This window comes from Marmota marmota, unplaced genomic scaffold (assembly GCF_001458135.2).
Source record: "Marmota marmota marmota unplaced genomic scaffold, marMar, whole genome shotgun sequence".
NCBI lineage: Eukaryota > Metazoa > Chordata > Mammalia > Rodentia > Sciuridae > Marmota > Marmota marmota.
The window spans coordinates 3,744,994-3,754,385 of NW_026000205.1; the positions used below are offsets into that span (position 1 = coordinate 3,744,994).

The window sequence follows — 9,392 nt, forward strand, 5'->3', positions numbered from 1 at the left end:
TTTTTTTTTTTTTTTTTTTTTGGTACCAGGGATTGAACCCAGAGCTGCTTAACCACTGAGCCACATTCCCTGCCTTTTTTACTTTTTATTTTGAGACAGGGTCTCACTAAGTTGCCTAGGGCCTCACTAAATTGCTGAGGCTGGCCTCGAACTTTCAATCCTCCTGCCTCAGCCTCCTGAGCCACCAGGGTTACTGTGCCTAACCCACCATCTTGTTTGCTTATACTTTTTCCCCTTGGGAACTTACCTCTTGTGGCCTGTCACCAGGTTAAACCCTCTTGTCTGTTCCCTGTATCCGTCTGTCTTGTTTCTATTCTACTGAAAACCCAACTGGAACTATATTCGGCAAACTCTGGAGTTGACTGCTCACTTGAAAGAAAAGTCATCATCCCTTTGGCTTCAGGCATAGCTAGTTTCAGGAGCTGGAACGACACATCTCGACCTGTCTCGGCCCGATGGCTCCATTGTCTTCCATATTGGCACCCTTTGGCAGCTCTGGGCCATGTTTATTCTACCACAATTTAAAAAAATGAGGAGGCTTAAGATGCTTAGAATCTAAAATAGCCAGGTGTGGTGGCATGTGCCTGTTACTCCAGCTGCACAGGAGGCTGAGGCAGGAGGATCACTTGAGCCCAAGAATGTGAGGCCAGCCTGGGCAAGGGTGGGGGGACCTCAAGAAAAACAAAGAAAAGAGCAAAGGGCAGGCAGACCGTGTGCTGCTGAGGTACCCAGGCTGTGTGGCTCTTCTGTGGTTCTGAATGGCCTGTGTCCCTCCAGCTCTCCTACCCTCCAGGCTTGGTGTTGGGAGCAGGCAGCCTTCTGCTTGCCCCTGGGCTCTTTCATTGTCTGCTGTGGGACTCGGACAGTTTGCTTGTCTGTACTGAGACAGATTGTGCCTGCCGGTTTCTGATGTGCCTTCAAATGTCCCACTCCTAGGCCTCTGGATCCTGAGGTGGAAATGTCCCCTTGCCTTCCCCTTCCCTCCCCAAAGTGCCACCTAGGGGGCGAGGAGGCAGAGAGGACTTTACCCAGGGCCCTCCGGCTCCCTACCCCCAGTTGAAGTGCAGATTCCAGCACCTCTCAAATTGAGGCCCAGGGCCTCAGGGAGGCCAGGATTTGGGGACTCTCCCCTGGAGTCTAGAGGGCCTCTCAAGGCCAGAGGCGGCTCCTTCAGGGCTCTCTAGCCCCAGGCAGTCTGCAGCTGCGAGGGCTCCCAGACGCAAAATGTCCTGTTTCTTGGGGCCAGTCACCTGTGGCGGGCGGGGACACCCACATAGTCACTGGGAACGGGCTGTCTACTCAGAATGGGCTCCTAACAGGGCCAGGTCCCCTCTGTCCCCTCGAACCTCTAGGGCAGAGCCATGACCTTTGAGAAACTTCAGGGTGGGCTCCTGGCCCCCCTTACTCCTCCCAGAGCCTCAAACCTCAGCCCCACTCCCCTACCCCTACCCCCCTACCCCTACCCCCCCAGGGCCAGGTCCTGTCTGGGCCTCTAGAGGGTGGCCTGGCTCACTTCTGACTGGGCTCCCAGAGAATAAAAGCCCTCCCCCACCATCTCCTCTGGCCGGGTCAAGGCTAGGTCAAGGCCTATATTTGTTCTTCTACTTCCTTCCGTGCACCCAGACAGATATTGCCTTCCTGACCCTCCCCCAGGGTCAGCTGAGAAGTGGATGCACACCCCCCCCCATTTCACCACTGTCTTATCCCGCCTCTTGGGAAGCATCGAATGTCTTTCTATCCAGGTCACCTGAGCCCCAAGACCCTGTGGGGTCCTAGGCCAGGGTGCGGAGGGGTGGCAGGGGCAGTTACCCTGGGAGACTTCCCCCAGCCTTGGCTGGATCTGGGGGAGCTGAGGAGGGCAGCACCCAACACCCCAGCTCTGGGCCCAGAAACCCGAGTGTCCACAGGTACCGCCAACCACTGGGACCTGACCGAGAAGGAGCCAGCTCTTAAATAAATGATCAGAAGGTGGGAGGCAGGCCTTCTCCAGTTCCCAGGCTGCAGCTCCCAGCAGGGCCCGGGCAGGAAGCGCCTCTGCCTCTAAGCTCAGCTGCGCCCAAGGGTCTCCCACAGCCTCCTTCCTTCCTGTTTGAGTCACCCACATTCCCCGAACCCCTGCTGCTTGCCTGGCCTGAACGGGGCATGGTGGGGGCACAGCAGAGGCAGAGACAGCCCCTATGCCTGGTCCAATGGAGGGGGCAGACCTGTCCCCAGACAGTGACCGCCCAGGGTGAACAGGGCTGAGACGGAGGGCCCTGGGCCCTAGGAGGCCTTGAAGGTCAGCCTTGGGGTTCACAGGACTCACAGTGTCCCTGAGACCCTGATGAAAATCTAAAGATGTTGGTCAAATGAAGGGGAAGATATATATAAACACCCCCTCTCACACACATACACATTTAAATGCTAGGTTGAGATTCACTAATTTATTTTATAAATTAATATGAACTAGGTTGACACCTGAGGTTTAAAAATGTCATAGGACAAAAATTACAAAAATTAACGTATTTTTGGCCGGGCACAGTGGCGCACATCTGTAATCCCAGCAGTTTGGGAGGCTGAGGCAGGAGGATCAAAGCCAGACTCAGTAATTTAGTGAGGCCTTAAACAACTCAGTGAGACCCTGTCTGTAAATAAAATACAAAATAGGGCTGAGGATGTGGCTCAGGTCAAGTGCCCCTGAATTCAATCCCTGGTAGCCAAAACAAAAAAGAAAAAAAAAATTAAGGATTATTTTTCATGTGCATGGTACTGAGGATTAAACCCAGGGTAGCTGTACTACTGAGCTAATCCCCAGCCTCTTTTTTATTTTTATTTTTTTAAAATTTGAGACAGACTCATTCTAAGTTGCTGAGGTTGGCCTCAAACTTGCAATCCTCCTGACTCAGGCTGGGATTGCATGCTGCACCACTGCATCTGGCTTGGGCTCTACTTTTAGGCAAAACTATAAACAGTGAACATCCCAGAAGTGAGTGGGGTGACGTCATCCTGGAGAGTTCAATGCTCTTAATCCTGGAGCATGAGGCAGACCGAAGCGCTCTGGTTCCCTTCAGGATCCCTGTTGATGTCATCCATTCACATGGTTTGGAATATTTCCATAGCATAAGTCTCTAACAATATTTTCCCTTCGTTTTCTTTAGTCTGAAAAAATATGTTGGGTAAACTAGTGATGTATGTAGGCATTACTCACCTAGACTTGCCATACTCTAAGAGTCAAAGGCTTTTCTTTCTTTTTTTAGCTTTCTGGCTTGGAGGAAAACAGGACTGGAGAGTAAAGGTGAGGTTTAAAGTTATGTTTTGTTTTGTTTTTTCCTTTCCTTATTACTCTCCTTTGTACTTACCCTTATTTCTTCTATCCTACCTCAATTTCTCAGAAGGTCAGAAAACAACTTCATTTCAATCTGGTGACGGAGAACTTCAGCACAGTGACTGCATTTTGATCTTTAGTCAGGTCTGTGAGGGACGTGGACAGGAACCTCATCGCAAGCAGTAGCCGCCTATCATTTTTATTTAACAAAAATATAGATATATAGTAGCACGCTCGCCTGGCATGCGTGCGGCCTGGGTTCCATCCTCAGCACCACATACAAACAAAGATGTTGTGTCTGCCGAAAACTAAAAAATAAATATCAAAAATTCTCTCTCTCTCTCTCTCACCTCTCTTTAAAAAAAAAATATATATATATATATTATATGTATATATATATTATATATATTATTATAATATATATATTATATATATATATTATATATATATATTATATATATATATAAATATATATATATAAAAAAAATATATATATATAGCTATATAGACCATACTAATGCCTAGGGTAGAAAGACCAAGATGGTGGCTGGGGCTGGGGCTCAGTGGTAGAGCACTTGCCTGGCATGTGTGAGGCACTGGGTTTGATACTCAGCACCACATAAAAGTAAATAAATTAAAGGTCTATCAACAACTAAAATAAAATATTTAAAAAAAATATTGTGGGTGAACACAATACCTTTATTTTATTTTTATGTGGTGCTGAGGATTGAACCCAGCGCCCCACACGTGCTAGATGAGTGCTCTACCACTGAGCCACAACCTCAGCCCTAAAATAAAATTTTAAAAAATTTAAAAAACCAGATAAATAAAAAAATAAAGGTTAAATTCTTAAGAAAACAAACAAAACAACAAACAAACAAAAAACCAAGCATTGGTTCAGGGCACTTAAAATGGAGTCAGGAGGCCATTGATAACAAGTCTCAGCCTCATCCAAAGCTGGACCTTTGCAGTGGGTTGCAGACATGCCCCCCCACCCCCCACCCCCATGTGAATTGACTTTTGAAACATTGTTAATCTCTGTCAACCTTCTGTATTAGAAACCACCCGAAACTGCCCATAGACTGAGATTACACCCAATCCCTTTCTTACAATTTAACTTTTGTCAGCACCAACCATAATTTCTGACTAACAAATAATGTCATTCCCAACCCTCTTGTAGTTTAAAGCTACAAAGCTATAAATATAGCTTGGAATACATTTTCAAGACTGCTTGAGTCTGTGTTTTCTCAGATTGCAAATCCCAACTAGCCCCAAACCAATGCAGTTCCTTTTGTTCTTTTTTTTTTTTTTTAATTTTATTGTGTGTTTTTAACATTGTAGGAAATTAGAGGGTTTTTTTTTTTAAAGAGAGAGAGAGAGAGAATTTTTTAATATTTATTTTTTAGTTCTCGGCAGACACATCTTTGTATTGGTGCTGAGGACCGAACCCGGGCCGCAAGCATGCCAGCAGGAGCACGCTACCGCTTGAGCCACAACCCCAGCCCTCCTTTTGTTCTTGACTAAGTTTATTTCTTTCTTGTTCAACACCGAGAAATCCTGGAGTCCAGTTGGAGGAGTGGAATTCTAGAATCAGCATGTAATATTGAACCCAGGGGCACTTAATCACGAAGCCACATCCCCAGAGCTCTTTGTTTTTTATTTTGAGACAGGGACCAATGTTAGATAGTAGCAAGCAATGAACAGTGAAATACAGGCAAGGTCACAGCTGTTTTTTTTTTTTGGTTTTGTTTTTGTTTTGGCTCTCAACCACTGAGCCACATCCTCAGCCCTATTTTATATTTTATTTAGAGACAGGGTCTCACTGAGTTGCTAAGTGCCTTGCCATGGCTGAGGCTGGCTTTGAACTTATGATCCTCCGGACTCAGCCTCCCGAGCCTCCGGGATTACAGGCGTGTGCCACCGTGCCCAGCTCACAGGCATTCTTTAAATTACTTTAGGGTCTTCTTTGAACTTCTTCCAAAGTAAACAAGAAAGCAAAACATGGTAGTTTGTATAAAAGAAAAAGAAGCAAAAGGAGCTAATAGGGAAATATGTCAAGAGAAGAAGATTCATGGGACTGACTCGGACATGGGGCTAGGAATCATGGCTAAAGGTGTCTCCATTTGTCTGGGGAGGAAGAGTCCTTTGGTAGCACAGGCGCACTAAGGTAACTTCTGACCAGCTTCTGACCCCAGTGCCCACGTTAACATGGGATTGACCTGTAGATGAAGCCCCCTAAGTAGGATGGCCACCATGACTGTTCCAGAGAGGACCAATGATGGTCAAAAACTGCACCATCCATGAAGGAGGGGTTGAAAACCGATTGGTGAAGAGGGCAGAGGTGGTCCCCAGCCCTTCTGGCAAACACCAGACTGTAATAAAAGTGGGGACAGTAGGGTCTCCTTTGTCATTCTCTGCTCGGAGACAGCCCACCCACTCCCTTGAGAGTCCTTTTTGCTTAAGCAAAGTTCTCTTGCATGATTTTGGTGTCTGACTCTAAATCTTCTTCCGTTGGAATACAAGAACCAAGGTTTGGAGTTTCAGCTCCCTGCTTTCCTGTAACACCACTAAGTTGCTTAGGGCCTTATTAGGTTGCCAAGGCTGGCCTTGAACTCACAATCCTCCTATCTCGACCTCCCAAGCCACCGGGATTACGGGCATGCACCACTGTGCCAGCTAGGCTCTAATATTCTTTAGGGTTGTTCGGCAATATTCCCATTCTTCTTTCCTGAACACACAGTAGGATTTCACGTCTCTTCTCTGAATTAGGCTTGACAGGATAACTTGCTTTGGCCAGTGACATGTCAGAGAAATAACATGTTACTCCAGGTAGAAACTTTTAAGAGCTAGTGTGTAGGACTGGGGATGTGGTTCAAGCTCGCCTGGCATGCTCGGGGCTCTGGGTTCGATCCTCAGCACCACATACAAATAAAATAAAGATGTTGTGTCCACCAAAAACTGAAAAATAAATATTAAAAAAAAGAGCTAGTGTGTAGTATTGCATGTCACATTGCCAGATTTCCGATGGAGGCTGTTCTGTCACCCCAGTAGATCAATCACAGATGGACATGTTTCTCACGAGTGAGAAATAAACCTTGGTCATAATAAGCCAGTGGGAGGTTGGAACTGTTTGTTACTCCTGCAGAGCCTAGCTCATCCTAACTGAAACATGTAGTCAAGAAAAACTCAAATAGAGTCAATACACACCAACAGGCTAATGAGCATGATTTCTCCTATTAAGTCAAACAGGACCAGTTTTCTCATCAGAATGTAAACATATTTATCTTCAGTCAAGCAAAAATGAAGTTGTGAGAATTCTTGAGTTTGAGAATAATGTTGTTAGAAAAATATGTACCTTTAAACACTAGATTCACATTCAGAGAAGTGAGGCACCTGTGAGAAGAACTGAGAAACCCTGAGTTTTTCCATGATGACAAACTCATATTTCCTTTCCAGCTCCACAGGGGAATCAAATTGGGGGAAATGTTCATCCTTTAGATTTTTTTTTTTTTTTGTGGTGCTGGGGATCAAACCCAGGACCTTATGCATGTTAAGCACGTGCTCTACCTCTGAGCTCTACCTCTGAGCTACACCGCCAGACTCCCTCACTGTTTAAATCCTCTTTCTTCCCCCTCTCCCTTCCTTCCTTCCTTTTTCCCCCAGTTGAATTCCTAAAAGTTAAATATGCATGAAAATGGATCTCCTTTGATCCCACAACCTCTTCTCACTGCTTCTCTTTATAGCTAATCTCAAAGTCACTGTCTTTTTTTTTGTGTGTGTATCAGGGATTCAACCCAGGAGTGCTTAACCACTGAGCTACATCCCCAGCCTCCCCCGCCCCCCGCTTTTTTATATTTTATTTAGAGACAGGGTCTCACAGAGTTGCTGAGGCTGGCTTTGAACTCGCGATCCTCCTGCTTCAGCCTCCCGAGCTGCTGGGATCACAGGCGTGTGCCACCATGCCTGGCTATCAAAGGCACTGTCTTAAGGAAGGGCCCCACAGGTCTCCAGGGACCCCTGTGGCTACCTTCATGGTGGATGCTCAAGTCTCTTCCTGGTTTCTCTCCAGTATCATTTGACATGTTTGATCTCCCCTCCTCCTGATAACACAGGAATGAAGGGCTAGCAGGAAATGTACAGTTTATGCAACTAACTCACTCTTACTACACCACTGGAAGCTAAATTTTGATCCATGTTGTTAGGGGAATGAATCTTTTTTTTTTTTTTTTAATTTTCGGCAGACACAACATCTTTATTTGTATGTGGTGCTGAGGATCGAACCCAGGCTGCACGCATGGCAGGCAAGCGCGCTACTGCTTGAGCCACATCCCCAGCCCAGGGGAATGAATCTTATTTAACTAATTGTGACAACAGAAATTCGTGCATTTCAGGATCCTGCAAAATAAGGGCTGCCTGTCTTCCAAAGCTATGGAAATAAAGCTGCAGAAATAAATCCCAGAATCAATCTCCTGAGGACCAAAATCAGAGGAGACACAAGTCCCTTATATAAAGTGTCGTAGTATTTGCATAGAATCCACTTATATCCTCTCCTATATTTTAATTTATCTCTAAATGACTAATAACACAATGTAGCTGGGTACAGTGGCACACAGCTGTAATCCCAGTGGCTTGGGAGGCTGAGACAGGAGAATCGTGAGTTCAAAGCCAGCCTCAGCAAATTTGAGGTGCTAAGCAACTCAGAGAGACCCTATCTCTAAATAAAATCCAATAGGTCTGGGAATGTGGCTCAGTGGTGGAGTACCTCTGAGTTTAATCCCCAGTACAAAAAGCAAAAAACAATCTATAATGTAAATGCTATGTAAATAATTGTCATATTGGGTAGAATGACAAGGTAAAAAAGCCTGTACATATTTAGTACAGATGTAATTTTTCCCCCTAAATATTTAAGTGATGTGGAACCTGTGAATATGGGGGGCCGCCAGACCTTGCCGCACTTTGCTTCCAGAACATTCCACCTGTCCCTTGAGTTCCTCCGCCTGCCCTCCTCAGTCTCCATTGCTTCTCCCCTTTAGTCTTACAGATTTGCACACACTTTCTCCACCCAGGGCTCCTGTGCTTGACTGAATGATGGTGCCCAAAGACATCAGGTGCCTAGAGTCTGTTCACAGAGCAACAGAGCAGGTGTGACTTCTGTGTCACGGGTGTGATTCAGGTAAGGTTTGTGAGATGGGAAGATCATCCTGGATTATCCATGTGGCCCGAAGGAGGTAAGGGAACGTCTGAGCAAGCTGGCAGACGCTGAACTGAGCGTGTTGAAGATGGAGACTTTGGCCAAGGAATGCAGGGGATCTTTGGAAACTGAAGAAACCAATGAAACACGGAAGAAACAGACCCAGATTTTCTCAGGTGGGCATGGCCCTGTGGGTACCTTGGCTGTGGTCCAGTGAAACCACTGGGACTTTTTTTTTTTTTTTCTTCTTCTTCTTTTTCTTTTTTGTAGTACTGGGGATTGAAGGCAGGGCCTGGTATTTGCTCAGCAAGCATACATTGAGCTCCATCCCCAGCCCTTTTTATTTTGAGAGAGAGTCTTGCTAAATTGCCAAGGCTGACCTCAAACTTGTGATCCTGTCTCAGCTTCCTGAATAGCTGGGATTATAGGCATGAACTCCCACCCTGGGCTAGAACAGTGGTGTCTTGATGAGCTGGGAGCCTTCTTAGCCCAGCATGACCCAGGACAGGGCCAGGGCTGGGACGGACACTCAGGTAGTATGTGTTACTTTATTCTTATTTTGGGTGTTGGGTGTGGAAGCCAGGGCCTGATGCATACAAAGCAAATGCTGTACCTGAGCCCCCTATCTTCAGCCTCTTCAGTGATTTCTGTCCATTTGGTTGGGCTCCTGTCCACCAAATGTCCTGACTCATTTCTTGTGAGTTTTCCCTTTGAATTTTCTTTTCTTTTTCTCCCCCCCTACCCTTTACCCATTTTGTACTTGTGATTGAACACAGGGGCACTTTACAACTTAGCTACATCCCCAGACCTTTCTTTTCTTTTTTTTCTTTTTTTTTTAGAGAGGGGGGGGGATTTTTTAAAAAAATCTACTTTTTTTTTTTTTTTTTTTTTTTTTTT

At 45.8% G+C, this 9,392-nt stretch overlaps 1 protein-coding gene across 5 annotated transcripts in view; it reads left to right on the plus strand.

Moving 5' to 3' along the window:
* Positions 1-9,392, plus strand: part of Slc1a5 (solute carrier family 1 member 5) — a 41,719-nt gene that overhangs the window by 10,498 nt on the left and 21,829 nt on the right. For 2 of the 5 annotated variants that reach the window (XM_015496656.2, XM_015496657.2), the window contains exon 1: positions 8,484-8,671. The gene's annotated coding sequence lies outside the window, so the exon portion shown is untranslated. The other 3 variants (XM_048790670.1, XM_048790671.1, XM_048790669.1) reach the window with 3 other exon arrangements.